Source organism: Rattus norvegicus, chromosome 2, assembly GCF_021556685.1.
Source record: "Rattus norvegicus strain SHRSP/BbbUtx chromosome 2, alternate assembly SHRSP_T2T, whole genome shotgun sequence".
NCBI lineage: Eukaryota > Metazoa > Chordata > Mammalia > Rodentia > Muridae > Rattus > Rattus norvegicus.
This window is the reverse complement of record NC_141535.1, coordinates 193,846,222-193,864,436: the sequence shown is the minus strand read 5'-3', so window position 1 is coordinate 193,864,436 and position 18,215 is coordinate 193,846,222. Positions and strand designations below refer to the sequence as shown.

Genomic DNA, 18,215 nt, shown 5'->3' with positions numbered 1-18,215 from the left:
ATAGACAATCCCTTACTGAGACCCTCTTCCTGGATGATTCTAGGTTGCGTCAAATTGACAAAACTATCATAGATATGCTAGGTTAGTACTAGAATCTTGGTATTCTTGATTGCCAAGATTTTCTTACCAAGACCCTTACTGAATAATGATTACGTTTTTCCTTGAATATAGAATTTGTTCCAAATAACTTTGCAATTCAATATAAGGCAAAGTGATTTATATTAGTAATCACTTTTCATGTGCTATAACCATTTGTAATCTACCCATCCCAATCATAATCTTAAGATAATTTGGTCCAGTAAGCATGCATACACACACACACACACACACACACACACACACACACACACACACACACAAACACACACACATAAACACACATAAACACACATACCACACACACACACACACACACACACACACACACACAGAGAGAGAGAGAGAGAGAGAGAGAGATCCCATTTTATAGATGGAAAAACCCAGGAGCTCATATATATTCAAAGTTGCTTGTTAAAGTTTTGTAACTCCTACCCCAGCACCTTGTCTCTCCTAGGTTAAAAAGCACACAGTGGTGTTTGTATTAAGCTTGCTGTGCGGCTCAGATTAATCGGTCTTAAGTGATTCAGAAGCACTGAGTAAACAGGGGTGTGTATACAGGAACGAACAATCACATACCAAACAGCTTCCAGCCCTAGATGTGTTTGAAGAAGGGCGCTCTAGGAAGAATTTTAAAGGCTAAGCTCCAGGAGTGTGAGTTTACCCAACAGTCTTATGAATATTCTACAAAACTACTTAAAATTGATGAGGGCACTACATTGTATCACTTAAAGTCCAGAGGACAGTAACAATTCGTTTTAGCTACTGGTGCTGCCCAAAGGCTGGGTCCAGGCAGTTCTTAAAGCAAACAGTGAACTGCTTTAGGGTTTCTATAGAATCATTAATGTATTTGTAAAAAGAACACAAAGTAGAGAGGAGTGAGACTGTGTAGCAGGTCGCATACTGACCATTGTAGGAGAAAGGATCCAAATGAGGAGTAGATTTGGGGACTCTTTTTTTTTCCCCCTTGGAATTATCTGAACCATTGTCTCTGGACTTTGTTTACAAAATATAAATAAGATAGACATACAGATGCCAACAATTTAAAAAGTTACAGTACTAAAAAAAATATCTAGCATGGTTCATGATGATGTATGGCTAAGACCAGAGGTCGGTGATCCAGGCCAGCCTGGGCTGCATTGTAAAGTTCTGTCTCAAAAGAGCAAAACAAAACAAAACAAAAAGAAGCAGATTCCTCTGATGATCCCACGAGGTTTTCCAAACAAGAGTCCAACTGATACTTCTGTTGGTAGAGGTAGCAGGGAAAGACCAAGGTATGGGAAGTGCCACAACCTGTACTGCTGCCTCTTGTCCACTTCCCTCTGTTCTCATGCATTTCTTTTGTCTGTCCATCCTTCCATCCACCCACCCATCCGTCTGTCCATCCATCCATCCATCCATCCATCCATCCATCCATCCATCCATCCGTCCGTCCGTCCGTCCATCAATCCTTCCATCCATCCACCCACCCACCCATATCTCTCTCTCTCTCTCTCTCTCTCTCTCTCTCTCTCTCTCCCCTCTCTCTCTCTTTCTCTCTCTCTCTCCATTCCAAATCTTGCCCCCTCCTGGTCCCCCTTACAGAGTTCCTCCTCCCCTTCACATCTGAGAGGGATAGTTCCCCAGCCACCACCTTAGTCCCTGACACTGGTGAATCAAGTCTGCAGAATTAGGTGCATCCGCTCCCACTGAGGCCAGACAAGACAGCCCTCTGCTGCTACATATCTGTCCCTCAGACCAGCCTGAGTCTGTTCTTTGGTTGGTGGCTCAGTCTCCGGGAGCTCGCAGGGGTTCTCTTACATTTCTTAGGGAGTTTTGAACCCACTGCCAAGAAAGCACCATGAAGTCTCTGAAGAATTTCTGCTTTTGTCAGCCCAAATTTGCTTCAGCCTTTATATAGGAAAAAACTGAGGATTACTTGCATTACGAATTCCAGTGGTTTGCCTGGTAGAGAGGAAGCCCAGACTGCCTTTTGTTAGATAATTAAGAGTGGTTTGTATCTTGTACAAACATTCTTCTTGTACACTAGGAGAAATGTAGTGAGATATACAGACATGGAATTTCTTCAGTTTTCTGCTGCCTCTTCAGGAGAAACCCAGACGGGACCTGAGAATTAGCTGTTAGGCCAGATTAGAATTAACTCTAGGCCAGAGTTTAGCTGTTTTGTAGTGAGTCCAAGAGTAAATGTTTTACGTTTTGCAGGCCATATGTGTGGTCTTCGTTGTAATGATTCAACTCTCTCAAAGTGGTAGTACCAAAGAAGCCACAAGAAAGTGTGGTTGTATTTCAGTAAAACTTTACTGATAAAAAAACCTAGCATAACAGGTTTGGCCATCTTGGCGCATGATCTAGAGCAGTGGTTCTCCCTTTATAATGTTCAGGCTCTTTAATACAGTTCTTCATGTTGTGGGGACTCCAATCATAAAATTATTGTCATTGCTACTTTATAACTGTAAGTTTGCTATTGTTATGAACTGTGTTTTCCGATGGTCTTAAGGGACCCTTGTGAAGGGCTCCTTCAGCTCCACTTGAGGGGTCATGACCCACAATTTGAGAACTGCTGTTATAGAGTTATATCAAACTCTTTCCAATACAGAATTCCCTACAGAAGGAGTCAGACCATCCTATATCTGGTCAGCTTTTTTTTTTTTTTTTTTTTTTTTTGTATGTTCTACAGTGTTGCTTATCTTGCTGCTACTACCACCATTTTCAACATGGACCATGGCCGAAGCATCCTAGCTGGCCTCTCTGTTCTGCCTTGCCCTTTCTACCAAACAGCTCCATTCGACAGCACACCCTTACCTCTTGAGTCTGTCTTATAAAGTATAAACCCAATCATACCCAGTTCTTGCTTTGCCTAAAGTTCAGAATAAACCAAAATTGTTTACCTTGACCTCTGTGTCACTAAACCCTGTCCCTGTTGTTTCTGTGACCTCATTTCCTGATACTCTTTGGCCTGGCAAATTTCCCAGTGTTTTCCAAACAAGCCATGTGTGTCCCACCTCAGGGCCTTTGCACTGGATTTTAATTTTGCTCCTAGGCATCTGCTCCTTCTTTTCATCCAGGTTTCTGCTTAGCCGTCACATTCCCACACTCCATGCCTCTGTGTGTGTGTGTGTGTGTGTGTGTGTGTGTGTGTGTGTGTATTCTGATTTGCTTTTATTTCATATCATCCAGCACTATCGTTCCAAATATATGTGTGTAATTCTTTCTACCATTTGCTCCCCCGTGTGCCAGCTTTACAGCAACAGGAGTTTATGCACCTTTTTCTCTATTGTAATCCCTATGCCTAGAGCAGTGGCTTGTGTGTATCAGGCACTCAATATTTGTAGGACACATGATGAATGTGACTGTCTTATTTGGCTCTTGAAAATGCACTCAGTCTTCCATGTAACAACCCTTCTGTGCACCTGGGCAAGCTCTGCATCCCTCCCAAATCTTCCAATGTGCAGGGACATGTCATATTTACCCCCGAGTCATTTCAAATTACTCCCTAAGGCCTTAAGTCTTTACCTCTGCCTGTCCATCAGATTACACCTGCCCCTATCCACTCTGATTTCCTTTAGGGTCCTTTATTCCTCGGGGTTTACCCAGGCCCTTGTGAATATAAATAAAATATCACATGTATGGACAGTTGTTAGTCCTTTTAGCCATTCATCATCTGAATCTGTCTTTGTGACTGGGGAGGCCCCACTTGGTGAGACGGAGCCCAGTGTTCAGCACAGAATCCGAACTCCTCCTGTGCTTCCTTTCCCAAACACCCCTGCAAGCAACCATGCTCTGGGGACCATCAACTAGATGCTCTGACCTAACACTACAGCACAAGCCACCATAGCTAGGAAGCAGCAACTGCCTCATACAGCAACAAGAGTCGTGACTTAACTTCTCTGTTGCTATGGTAAAACACCACTACCAAAACCAACGTGGAGAAGAAGGGATTTGTTTCATGTTTATAGTGCATCATGAAGGGAAGCCAGGGCAGGAACCTGAAGGCAGGAATTGAAGCAGAGCGTACAGAGGAGTGCTGCTTAGCTTGCTCCTCTCGGCCTGCTCTGCCTGCTTTCTTATACAAGGCAGGAGCACCTGCCCAGAGGCAGCACCATCCATGGTGGGCTGAGCGCTGAGCCCTCCAACATCGATCATTAGTCAAGAAAATTTCCAACGGGCGTGCCCACTGGCCAATCAGATGGGGACAATGTCTCAACTCTGGTTTCCTCTTCCCAGATGACCCTCACAAGTTAATAAAAAAGCAAGCAAGCAATCTAACAAAATGCAACAAAGACCTCACCAGCACAGGCAGCAACGTCCTTCTGTTTAGTTCTAGAGGCCCCAACCCTTATGTATTCAAACTTGCCAGAGGAGTTTTTTGTGTTTTATTACGTTTATTGTGTTAGAATGTTAGCTCTTACAGAGCAGGGGGCTTCATTTTGCTTATTTGGTGTCCCAGGCACATAGTAGGTCAATAAATATTTCTGAGTGAATGCACACAGTTGATTTTTTTTATTAAGTAATCAGGAGAAAGTGTGATTTCATAGAGAAAGAACATGCTTGGAGTGAGAGCAAGCCTCTTGGGAAAGATGCATAACCGAGGATCTGGAGGGGCTCTTACAGGCTCTCTTCAACAGAGGGGAGGGTGTTTATGAGTTAAGGACATGGGAGGCCTCATAGAAATTGATGAAGACTTCTCTAAAATAGTTTGCTTCCCCCTTTTGTGCTTCTGTGAGAGTCTTGGATGTGTCATGGAGTCTGATGCGTGGTAGGAACAGACCGTTTTGCAAGGCTAATGATGCAGAGATGCCCCTGTAAGGAAACAAAGGACAGTTAGGAGGAGCCTCAGCTTTATTGGTCCTACCTAGCACTAGGCTCTTTCGGCCATATTGGTTCCAGCCAGTTTTTTGTGTTCTTGTCTCTTTACTGTTTGAACACTGCACTGTGTTATATCATCCTCTAGCAGTTGCTGGGGTTTTCCTGACCTCTTTCTTTGCCTCTCCAGCCTACTTCGATTTTCCCCTCAGAGACTCCCTTAATTTTAGGAAGCTGAAGATGGGGAAAAATGTATTTTCCACAGTACCAGCTGCCATTGGGGTGTGGACCCTGTCTGTCACAGGAAAGGGAAGCCCTGACTGTTTTCAGGGTAGCCTAGAGCAGAGGAGGTGACTCCGGAAGTTGGGATGGGCTAGAAATATTTCAGGATCTTCATTTAGCATAGAACTGATATTCTCAAGAAAGTCAAAAATGTGAGACCCAAACATAAAGTCAATAATAGTGGCTATGAGGTCCCCAAGAATGGTCGAACCCAGGCTAGACCAGGCAAGGTGACCATGACTGTTGTCCAGATAATGCTTAGGTCTGGGTAGAGATGATCTTTCTCTGTCTATATCAACTCGATGTAGACTCAAGGTTTTGACCAGTAAAGTTGTGGAGAAGTAAACAGTTACACTATTCTGAGGAGGCTGTGAATTGCTGCAAACATTTTTACACTTGATCTTAACTAAAAGACTGAGAAGCAATTGCTGCAAACATTTTTAAATCTGAAGTTTGATATAGTTTAACATGTAGCAATTCATCCCACACAAGTGTACTAATTGTAACATGTTCTTTGCAGTGCTGTTTATGATAGCAAATCACTGAAAGGGGATTGAATGTCAATCTCTAGAGAACTGGTTAAATATATGTGATTTTGCATGAATTAGAGATTTATTCATTGGCATGGAAAGGGTGTCCAAGACCCAGAATAGTCAGATATAAATAGTGCCTAGTGCTAGCTCCCAAAGACTCACAAGGTTTTTGTTTTTTTTTTTCTTTCCAGAAAGATATATTCAAGAAAGTTTCCACGGTGATTGCTCTAGGGGAGGGGAAGCATTTGTAGTCAGTGGAAGGAAGGTGGATTTTTATTTCTTTTTACTCATGCCTTTTTATGTTATTTGTCTCTTCCTCATATGCAAAATGAATTATGCTTTTAAACAACAATGGAAGTAGGCACTTTTATTAATCAAGTGTCTTTCTTTTATTTAGTTGCTTTTAGTAATGATACATTATATGAAATATATTGCAAAAATAATTAAGCCCATTATACTTAGTGGCTTTATAAATTGTCAGAATTCTTTTAGAAAGAGGTTTGATAGTATGTGACAAAAATATATACATACTCATTTCTTTTGATACCGTAAAATTATTTTTGTGTGTGTGTGAGAGAGAGAGGAATGGAGACTGTGTGTGACATATGCACGTGTGCATAGAAGTTAAATTTGTATGTATGAATGTGTGTATGAATGCATGTATGTATGTATGTATGCATGCATGCATGCATTTATTTGGGTGGTGCTGCCCCATTTGAAAGTCAGAGTATATCACCTGGAAGTTCTCCCTCCACCGTGTGGTCTTGGGGATTGAACTCAGATTATCAAGCTTGGGAGCAGGCATCTTCCCCAATGAGCAATCTTGCCAGCCTTGATGGTTAATCTTGATTGTCTGATTGGATCTAGAATCAACTAAGACACACGAGCTGGTCTTGAGTGTGTTTCTAGGACAGAAATGCTGCTGACATCAGAACCCAGCTTCCTGGGCCTTCCAACATGGACTGATCAGCTGTTCCTCAGGAAATCCCCAGGTCTTCAGTGCCACGCTGGGGCTCCTGGGGCATCCAGCCTCATGGTCTGAGAAGCTACTTGGCTATTAGCTTTCCCAGTGTACAGACGGACATTGCTGGCCCTGTGCTATATAAGCCAATCTAATTAAACTTCCTTTTTGTAATAGATATTCATTGTGTTGGTTTGGTCTCATAAGAGAACCCTAAAGCAATTATCATTTAAAGTGATATCATTTAAAATTGTCAAAGTGATAACTACAAATGTTTTGTCAGAAACATCTTTAAAGCACAGTATTAATAGAAAAAAGTAGCACAGTGAGAATTGTCACGACCATGTTAGAAGAGCCATAGAAAAAATACCAGCAGCAAAATGTCATCAGTGGGTAGCTGGCCTTTTTCTACCTACCCTTACTTTCACATTTACCAACTTTTATAAAATAAATGCTTATTGTTTTTAGTGGAAAAAATATTCTCTAAAGAAGGAAATGAGATACATTTGGTATGACTTGTTCATAGGCACCTACTCAGGCGCTAAGTTAATCTACCACTTCAATTTCTAAATTAAACACTCACTTATCATTTCTAAAAATTGGTTATAGCATTTTGCCAAGAGTCAGTCATCAAACTTGTCAATTTTTATTACCCAAAGATATTAATTACTCATCGTCAAGTGATGCCAATCTTGCCTTCTCTGTAACGATTGACATCACCTTCTCTGCACCCCCACTATTGGCTCTGGCAAAGGCCTGGATCCTAACCACGCTCTCAGGCAGAGTTGTTTCCCTTCATTTCATCCTCTACTCTGCCACCAGGATTTATGATGCTACTCTGTGTTATGAATTTGCATAAACCATTCTACTACTTTGCTGGCTCCAGATTATAACAGCATGAACTTCGAAGCTGAGAGCGCTCTACCACTGAGCTAAATCCCCAACCCCCAGCATGAACTTCTAAGTGAGCCTACAAGGCCCTCCTCACCTGACCCCACCTCAGTCCCATCTCTAAAACATACCAATTTTCTGCTTCTCAGGGCTCCCCTGCCTCTCCACACCCCCACACCATTGCTTTTTATGAAATGTTCTTCACTGGCTATTTTTTCACCTTCTTTTCAGCTCCTGTAGGAGAGAGTGCTTGGATTCCCTCTTGTGGTTTGGGTATAAGGTGTACTCTTAAAAGACTTGTGCACTGAGGGTTCCCAGTGCAGTGGTGTTCAGACCTGAGGATCTGAGGAAGTTAGAAGGTTCTGACTTCACCAGTGAATTGACTCATTGATTGAATCATGATATGATAGCATTATTGGGAGGTGGGGAAATGCCATGGGCAGATAGAGCTGTCTCTGCTCTCTTCCCATCTCAGCTTCCTGGCTCTAAAGCGGTTGGAAGCTTTGCTGCACTGCACACCTTTGCTACCAGCTATTGCACCTCATGACAGGCCCATAGCAACAGAGCAAAGAGCTGAAAGCTTGGAGACCATGAGGGGAGATAAATCGTCCCTCCTTTGCAATAGTTCGCTCCTCTCAGGATATACACTTAGGTGTGGTTTCAAAATCACTTTCCCAGAGCAGATAAGCCAATACCACTTGATATACTTTAAATTATTTGCATATATAGCGACAACTTTAATCCTCAAGAGAGCCTGTCAAAAGGAAGAAAACATACCATCCCCATTTCAGGGGTAGGAGTGGGAAGATTCCAGGTATATTCACTTGTCCTCACCTAGCTCATAGGTAAAGCTAGGACTGGTTCTCAGGTGTTCTGACCTCTGACAATTTTCTCTTCCCGTTTTGTTCTCTGAGCTATGAAAACTAGAGTGGTAGATCTGGGGCTATAGCTAAGTGGTAGAGAAGGCTTCTTCAGAATGTATTGGGACTTGGGGGTCAGTCTTCAGTACCAACACACACACACACACACACACACACACACACACACACACACACACACATATTTACTAGGGAGACCTAGTAAGTGTCTACCTGTCTACCTATCCCAAATAGGGAACTGACAACAGAGAGGATATCACCAAAGCCCAGCTTGATGAGCTAATGAGTTTTGTTAAGGTCATCTACAGGAAAAATGGGTGAGGGGTTATCTACAGAAGAAGACATAATTCAAAGATGGCTGCATCAGCAAATCCCACCTCAGCATGGGTGACAGGCCACACAAACACTGGGAGCCTGGAGAACATGGCATGACCTGCAGGCAACTCAACAGATTGGAGAGTGTCCTTTCCAGATGGCTCAGGTGGTCTGAGTGTCTTCCAGGCTGATCTCTGCTTTGTCTGTGCAGTCTGTCTCATGTGTTTTCCCAGGCAGCCTGGCTGGCCCAAGAGTGTCTTTCAGCAGTCCTTATTCCTTATATGTGCTTGGGAAGGGATGGGCATAATGATACTGGTCAGTTTCAGGGACTTTCTGAAACCATTTCGTTGTTTATTTCCTGTGTTTAACAAGCTTCCCTGAGGGAGAGAACATTCTACCTTCCCTTATAACATCCTACCATCTCCCTGTAAATATCCGGTGTCTTAATGAGCTCCCCGCTTAGGGCATCCTGTTGTTACATCTCCCTCTTAACGTTCTGTCTTAAAATATTCTGTTGTTTTGCCTCCCCTTTAACATCTTGTGTCTTAATGAGCCTCACTTAAAAATGGAATGTTTTAATCTAGAAGGAAACTGCTACACAACACAATACCACACCCGTTTGTATACACACACAGACACACACACACACAGACACACACACACACAGACACACACACAGACATACACACACACAGACACACAGACACACACACACACACACACACACATGTGGGTGAGACTGGGGCTCACTGACAAGTTGGTGGGAAGAGAGGGAATCTAGCTGGTAGAAGAGAGGGAGACCTGGGCTAAATGAGTACTCTGCCTACGTCAGAACCATTTATTGACTTCTCACTCTATTTCAGCCTCCATCCTAGGCACTTACTGTAAATTGCCTTATCTAGCAGATAAAAGCCAGCTCTGCCTTGATTGAATTCCAGACCTACTTACTGTTTAGCGTCTGGATTTGCGCATACTGCAGCTTCTCCTTCGGTAAAACAAAGCTGATAAAGGGATCTCTCTCATGTGACTATGGTTCATGCTCAGCCTAAGATGGTGGGCTTTTTTTTTCTTGTTTTACAAATATGCTAATGTTTTATTATTATCACAATTCCCAAAACATTCACATTCTTAGCTATGAAGAAAACTGATTCCTGTAGAGGTCAGATGGCCAAGACCACATATGTTAAAAGTGATAGTTCCAGCCCAAGCAAGTTAGATACTGAAACCTATGCCCTTTCAGGGAAAAAAAAAGCCTAATGGCTGAGAGAGAAGGTAGGCCCTGGGGCCATAAAGTCATTGGCCAGCACCTTCTGTTGGTGATGTTATCTTGAGTTAGTTGCTTAACTTCTTTCTCAGTGGTGATTTCGACATCTCAAAATGATCAAACAGGCTGGAGAGATTCCTTAGACAAGATGGCTCCGCAGGCATGGCTTTGCTGCCAGACCAGCTGACCTGAGTTTGATCCCTGGGACCCATGTGGTAAAGAGAACTAAGTCTAGCAAGTTGTCTTCTGTGCAATATAGTTGCACACACACACACACACACACACACACACACACACACGCACGCACGCACACATGCACACACACAGAGACACATGCACACACACACACACTAAACGAGTAAATGTAATACAAAAAGATCAAACATAGCGTATTATATAATATGTTACATAGCCAACACATAAGTTAACTTTGCTTCTTGTGCTGCAAAGGGGCTGAGGTTTTCTTATTGTTGCCATTGTTTTTGTTTGTTTGTTTGTTTTTTGTTTTTTGTTTTTTTGTCTCTCTGTGTAGCCCTGTCTGTCCTGGAATTCCCTATGTATGTTGTGACTGGCCTCAAACTCAGAGATTCATCTGTCTCTGCCTCTCAAGTGCTGGGATTAAAGGTGTGCACCCCTATGCCTGTGATCGTGAAGGATGTAATGATAAGGACAGTTATAGAAACTCTTCGTGGCAGCTGTGTAGAGGGCTCTAGATTCAGGAATCGACAGAGTTGCTGTCATAGGTTGGGTATAGACATTGTGAGGACCCTGCTGTTTTAACAGGAAGGCAAGAAAGAAAAAGGAAAGAAGGAAGGAAGAAGGAGGAAGGAAGACAAATAGCTCACATGACTGAAATAGTTCATGTGTTTTTACAATTTTTAAAGTGTTAGTCTCTAGCTCTCACTAATAATGACACTGATGTTCACTAACTTTACTTCATGATGTAGGCTTTGAACTTTTGATCCATGTTACTGATGAGATTAATATAATATAAATAATGGATATTTTCTAACCTGACTGGAGGAGGGATACCATTACTACTAATTCAGTTGGGGCTTTAAAACCTGTCAAAAGCCATTACAACAACTGCCATCCATAGTTCCTTGTCTGTCAAGAAGAATCAAGGTGTAACAGAAGGTAGAGATGATGCCTAGGTATTCATTAAGAGTTGGTGACTGAAAACATTATGGTCTAGAGATATCCATGCTCATGTCCTCTTTCCTCCTTGAAGGTTAGGAGTCATCTCGTGGAAGCCGAGACAAGACTGCTGTTTAGACAGGCAAGAAAAAGTGAAGGTACCTAGTGTGTTCATAGAAACAAAAACTTGTTGAAAGCCTGGCTTACTCTGTTTTCTGCTGTACACACACACACACACACACACACACACACACGCACGCACGCACACACACACTCAGAATCAATTGTCGAATAAGAGCCCTTTAATGAAACTGTGGATGCTGTACATGATCTAGGGTGTTTAATGTGACTGATCATTACTACCTGAAGCAGGCAGACAGAAAAGCTAGAGTGTGGTGGTTGTGGGGAAAGGCCTGTCATTAGGGAGAACTTGTAAGAAGTTAGCTATGCAAGCAGATGTGGCAAGCTGTGTTGAGAGACAGAACTCTATCCCAGAGCCTGCAGCAGGGAACCAAGAAATTCACCCATATTTGGAGTAAGCATTCCAGGAAGCTAGCCTTATACAACTGAGAATTGTAAGAATCCAGTCTGCCACACCAAGTGACAACCCAGGAAGCAAACTCAACCCAGCATGCCAGGGCTTGATTACAACGTCCTTGTCTTAAAATTGTAAAAATGAAAACCGTTGTCGTTTTACAGTGGCGTGGAGAGATCCTGGGTGGGTGCTCCGTGCCTTCCCAGTTCAGCTGGTAAAGCACTCACCTGGCATATCTAAAGTTCTCAGAACCACGTATACCAAGCATTGTGACATACAACTGTAATTCTGGCCCTTTTAGAAAGAACATCAGAAGTTCAAAGTCATCCTACATAGTGAACTCAAAGCCAACGTATAATACATAAGAGCCTGCCACCCCACAAAGCATCCCATGATGCCCTTCTTAATTCTAGGTCCAGGGTCTTGCAAGTGCCAGGTATGTACTCCAGTACAGAGCAATACCCCCTCCTGCTTCTGCTTACATATTCCCGGCTAGCACCCTCCAGTCAGGAGCTTCCATTTCCTGTAGGCTAGAGACTGCCAGGCACCGGTGACTAACTCTCAATGTTACATCAAGCTCAGACCAAATGGCCTTTGCTTCTCTCGTTTGTTTTATTATTATGAGAATAATGACAAGACCTTTGATCCTCAAATATCAACATAAAATACTTTTTTTTTAAAAAAAAATCGCCATTGTGGAGTATTTGAACAAAGCTACAAACTCTGTCCATGGACTATTCACACAGAATAAAAAAGGTGTGTGGAGGGTATAAAAAGGGATATAGAATTTGTCTAATAGACTCACATGGCATGCATTAAATGCCATACTGTACTTCATAATTGAGAATAATATCAAGTGTCCCTTAGAAAATAGCCGGTGGGAAGTGGTCTCAAAAAATAATGTCTTGGGCTGGCAAGGCAGCTCTGGGTGACTGCCCCAGGTCTGATGATCTGAGTTCAATCCTCAGGATGCACGAGATAGAAAACGAGGACTGAGCCCCACAGATTGTTGTCTAGGTGCCACGTGCTTCATCCCGATACAAAATAAAATAAAAATTTTAAGCTAATAAACCCATACATGTGATTTCTCTTTCCAGCCACCTTTCTTCTGTCGTGAAAGAATTGCCACTGAGTGTTTTCTGTTCCCTCCTCTGCCTACTTTGCCTCTTTTGTTGTTTCTTCTCTTCAGTCAGCTTTATTTAATAAGTCTTTTGCTTTGAGGGGGAAAAAGTACATCTTTTCATCATGTATTTCACCAAGACACAGGACCAGCTACATCATTCTCGCAAAATGGAAGTGCAGTCTTCAGCTCAGAAGTCACCGGCAACGTTTACACAGAGACAACTGAACACAAGACCCTCCTGACGTGCTTTTGAGGCCTTCTAGCCAAAAAAGGCAGCCCTGTCAGCCAAAGGTAACACAGCCTAGAAAATATTTCTCCCATTCCTTGGGTTCTTTCCCTTCTGGCCTTGTTAAGGAAATAAACTCTGAAATACACCATCTATCTCATAGCAAAAACAAACAAACAAACAAACAAAACCAAAAAATTAGCAGAATTGGTTTTTGATCTTTCTCTCCCTGAAAACCCCAGTGTGTACTGTGGAGGGACCAAGCTCGGGGAGCAGTGTCTCTGCTGACTTCAGCAGCCCCTCCGTCTTGCACTGGCCTCCACCAGCAACACTTCTGACACTGGACATCCTAAAACCCAAGCCTTGGGGACCTCTGATGGGCTTTTCCAGGAGGCTGGCAGGCCACCTAACAGTGAGCCTTCCATGCTTTTCTTAAGTAAAACAGAGATCTGCTGGTGACAGACAAACATCAGACACTAGAAGTTCATAAACTGGGTTAAATGAATCATTAGATAATCTGTTATTTGCTAAAAATAATAAAAATGTGCATCGACTAGCAAGTGGCCATGAATATTTAATCACAGCTGACGCCTTTTTTATGCAGTGTTGCAGCTGTAATAATGTACAAGACAGAGCAAAGGGGGAGCACTGGAGACAAGGAGGCTCGTACTGTCGCCTTACTGTGGAGTCAGCCTTTTGTTTTATTAGGAAAAAATGAAGCTATGTTGTCTCATGGTTTCAGAATACCAACCTTCGGCAAATAAGACTGGATGATGCCCGTAACTACGATTATCAGACAAAAAGTTTATTATTCTTTCTCCTCTGGAATACTTATTGGCATGAAGTTTAGGTAGTACAAATCCATGAAAAGGAAGGTTTTTCAGAACAAGATTAAACTTGGACTGTTTTCTATAAAAATAAAATGTTGAATAAAATTACATAACAGACACAGCCCAGTCGCCTTGAACTTCTCCACCTTTACTAACAGTGGGATTGGAGGGAAGTGGGTGTTTACTTAGTAGAGCCCTCACTGTGTTTGTTTAAGATCTCAGGCGCTAGAGATCAAGGCACTCATAGGAGAAGTCGCAAGCCTGGATGGTCTCCCTTCAGTTCTATTACACAGGCTTGGTGTGGTGGTCCACAGGGAATGTTTCAAGTCAGTGTGTCCCCATTACTCAAGATCCTGCCTTAGAAGCACTTATCTCCCTAAACCCATTCACTAACTGCAGCTTTGATATAAAAAAAAACTGCTCGTTAGGCATTATGAATTAATTAAGATAATTCACGGACTTCTTCCTGAACAATAGTAACAAAGGCTTATTGTAACAAGCTATTTAATCACGCTGTCCATCATCTCCAAGTAGACGCCATGTAAGTCCATGAGCCTCATGTTAACAGATAAGAACACAGCCTCAGAGAGGTAAACCAACATGTTCAAGGTCACACAGCTATCATTTGATTGATTATGTTCATAAAATTAGACAATGCCTAGCCTGGATGAGAGAATACATCTTCTGGTTGCTAGTTCTGTAAGTGTCTTCTATCTGAACAAATATTTATCTACATATTATCAACTTCCTCACCACATTGACAAATACCTAACAGAAACAACTTAAAGAAGGATTGATTTTGGCTCACAGTTTGAGGGGGAATAGTCCACTCTGGAAGGGATAAAAACACACATCCCCAAAGACCATGAAGCAGAGTTTGTTGGTGGGACTGGGCCATAAAATAACCTCACTATCCAACTCCTAGTGACCCATTTCCTCGACATAGCCCCCTCCACCCCCCAAGCCACAACCAAAGGTTATGGGAATCACGAGTTAGTGGGAAAGACTTCATGTTCAAACCATAGCAGTTGAGTCATTGCTCCATGTAAGGCATTGTGTGGGACAGCAAGGAGGTGCGAAGAGTTGTAAAGGTCCCTTTAAAGAAAATTTCCATGGGGTTGCTCAGAGGGCTCAGCAGGTAAAAGGCACTTGCTGCCATGCCCAAGAGTCTGAGCTTGATCCCTGGGACTCATATGGTGAAGGAGAGGACGAACACTCACAGGATGTCCTCTTATCCACGAGTGTGTCGTGGCACATGTAAGACCTCTTGTGTTCAGTTACAGCTCACAGGTTCAGTTCTATGTCTTCAGAGGGACTGGTAAGAGGAATCGGTGGGTAAAGGCACTTGCCACATAAGCCTGATGACCTCATTTTGATCTCTGGAACTCATGGAAGGATTGACTCCCGAAAGTTGTCCTCTGACTTCCACAAAGGAGCAGTGGCCTCTCCTGTCCCCCACCTTCTATTTCACATGCATGGCAATGATAAAATAAATTAAAAAGAGTCTCTAAGACAATCTTCAGCTCTTGGTCCTTCTAATACATACTGCTTGCTGACACATCATGAAAATAATTTATTTAAGTCTCTTTGGAACAAAGTATTTTTAGCTCTTCCCTGTTTTGTACAGAACCACATTCAAGTTCCCTTGCAAGGCACTTAAAGGAGCTGGTATAGAGACAAGAGGAAGGATGTCCTAAAGACATGAATTTGAACCTGGCTGTCACTGAACACAAGGGGCCTATGCTTGGAGAATTCTAAGACGTAATAAGCACAGTCAAGACATAAAAGGGTGAAAATAAGATTTATTACCTGCAACAGGCAAGGAGACCAAGAGAGTCATTTCCAGAGCAACACTGGCAGCAAAGCAAGCGTGGGGCTTTCATTCAGGGAGCTGACACACATTCACCGTTCCTGAGCATGCTCAGTTTAAGGTCACAGAGATTACAGTGATGGACAGGAACGTTTCTGGGCATGCTCATCTTGCACCATAAAATTTTAGCTGAAAATCAAACAAAAGGTACTTTGTGGTGCGGTCACACAGGCTTCTCCCCTGACGGTGCCTTACTTACTGTCTAGCAGTGCATTGAGTGACTACCTTGACCACCATTGCTCGAGTCACACCGTCCATCCGAGTCTCTCCCCTTACCCATAGACCTAGGGAATAGTGGACTTGTAGGAAATATTCAATAAAAGGACTGGCACTTGTGAGTATGGGAGAGTCCCTCCTCACCCTCAAATCCAATCTAATCTTCTATTCCACAGACCATCGACTTTTTACCAAGCTGTCTTGTTGCCCTTCTGTGGACACAAGTCACACAATCCTGCCTTCTTAAATGTTCTCCTCAGGCTACAGTATCCTCCCCTTCTTACACTCCCCTCCCCCACAGCAAAGACCTACTCATCCTTAAAGACACAGCTGAAGGCTTGCTGCTTCTCTGTGCCTCTCCCGAAGCCATTTTGTCTTGTATTCCTGAAGCACTGTTGTCTCGTGTCATGAATTTAATAGACCATGCTGTTATTAAACTTTTTCATGCTTGTCTTATCTCCCCAAAGGTGCTGAAAGCTTCTTAGGGGGCAAAAGATGAGACCTTCTTGTCCTCTGCGTCCCCCACTGAGATGATTGCCGTTTGACACCAGTGACAAGTGTCCCGTAATTACAGGCATCGTGTATGAATAAAGACTATATCACATTGTGTTTTGTTAAATTATACTTGTACACCTGGGCGGGGCGAGAAAATTATACCGCCACTTCTCCTCTCTCTGATGCAGTTTGCCTTTAAAAATATTTGCTGTCCAACCTGTTTTGTTTCTGTGCATGCAGCATTTCTTCTCCACTATTTCAACAAACCACTTAAAATCTGATCTGAAAATAAAAAATATTAAAGCATGTGTCTCAAATGGATGGGGTGGGGGGAAGCACCAGCTATGACTAATGCCTTCAATTTATAGTATATCCAATTTGGAGAAAACCATGCTTTTTCATAAGGTTGCATAACTGCTAACAAAAACATTTTCAGCCCCAGGATGTGTTTTGTGGGGAGGGGTGAGTTAGCCTTTCACTGACTAGGAAAAATGTAAAAATCGAGGGCACAGCTTTTCTTGGTATACATTTGCCCTACACAGAGACAGGCACTCGAGTGCATGTCAAATTCATGTACTCTCCTCATATAATGTGAGGTGGAGGGCAGAGAGTCAATTGGCCCATTCTCAGTAAGAGTTGTTCATTCTAATTCTGGCTAGCCATCCTTGTGAACAATGTCGGTATTGCCAACTATTAATCAAGCATGCCAGCTATCAGCCTCAAGAATGATCAAAGGGCATGAGTGAGGGATGATGTCACATATATCCCTATACCTATCTGCTCTGGATTAAATAAACAGGCCTGTATATTATATACTTCCTAATATTGGTTGTTACAGTCCTTTGGAAGCAGAATAGTCTCTCAAATGAACCAGGAATGCTAGAACTCTAGTTTATTGACTACAGACATACAAGGAAGTAAAGCAGGTTGAACTGGTGAATACCTGAAGCTTATGTTGTGTTTAGTAGTCTTTTCCATTGTTGGGAATGCGGATGTAACATCTAAGCTAGGATCGACGTGTCAAATGAGTGCTAGGGCTAGGGATGTAACTCAGTTGGTAGAGTGCTTGTCTAACATGTACAAAGCCTTGGTCCTACCACATAAACCAGGGATAGTGGTGCTTGCCTATATTCCCAGTACTCAGGAGGTAGAAAAAGAGGGTCAGCAGTTCACCACCTCAAGCTGTTGGTCAAGAATGTAGACTATTGCTGCTGTCCTTTGTTGCCTCCCAGAAGTTGAAGGTAAATCCCTTTTGCTGAAGGCAGCACCTGAGGTGCTATACAAGCTACCCAGAGAAGAAAGCATTCAATAGCCCTTCCCAACTGTGACAAGTATAAACCATAACAATGATCAGCACGGCAAGCTGTCCCTAAAAGTGCAACAGTGGAACTTCTATCTTGGTGGTAACCAATGGCTCTCTAGTTGGTCTTAAGGCCTTCTCGACAGGAGAGAAACTGTGCCTGTTACTCTAAACCTAGTCAACCGTCTGTGGTCAGTGAGGTTGTAGATCTCAGAGGAGAATGTCACTTTTCCAAACCAGTATATAATTCCTAACTGCATTCTAACTACTCATCCTTATGCCTGCATGGAGTGTAGGTCTCACCCCACATCAAAGGAAGCTTCTTTTCACAGCAGACGGAGACCATTCCAGAAAGCCACAATTAGTCAGAATGCAGAGCACAATTGACTGTGGGTGCCTAACCCCAATTAATATCTCTATGCTATACCCCTACCCTCAAGGCACGAGGAACATAGCAGAG

General features: G+C 42.8%; 2 long non-coding RNA genes across 5 annotated transcripts in view; one reads left to right on the top strand and one right to left on the bottom strand.

The window, feature by feature from the left end:
- LOC134485759 (uncharacterized) overlaps positions 1 to 16,671 on the top strand; it is a 28,554-nt gene extending 11,883 nt beyond the window's left edge. Inside the window, exons 3-5 of one of the 2 annotated variants that reach the window (XR_015672415.1) lie at positions 11,255 to 11,318; positions 12,956 to 13,109; positions 16,428 to 16,671. This is a non-coding gene — a long non-coding RNA (uncharacterized LOC134485759). The remainder of the gene's footprint in view (positions 1 to 11,254; positions 11,319 to 12,955; positions 13,110 to 16,427) is intronic. The other variant, XR_015672414.1, reaches the window with a different exon arrangement.
- On the bottom strand, positions 4,465 to 16,587 carry LOC108350079 (uncharacterized). 3 transcript variants are annotated; one of them, XR_015672416.1, is made up of 3 exons: positions 16,273 to 16,587; positions 15,684 to 15,873; positions 4,465 to 4,896 (listed from the first exon to the last, which is right to left on the bottom strand). It is a non-coding gene; the product is annotated as an uncharacterized LOC108350079 (long non-coding RNA). The 3 variants fall into 3 exon arrangements; XR_015672418.1 differs by lacking the exon at positions 16,273 to 16,587 and adding an exon at positions 16,105 to 16,216; XR_015672417.1 differs by lacking the exon at positions 16,273 to 16,587 and adding an exon at positions 15,944 to 16,176.
- Positions 16,672 to 18,215: the final 1,544 nt, after the last annotated feature.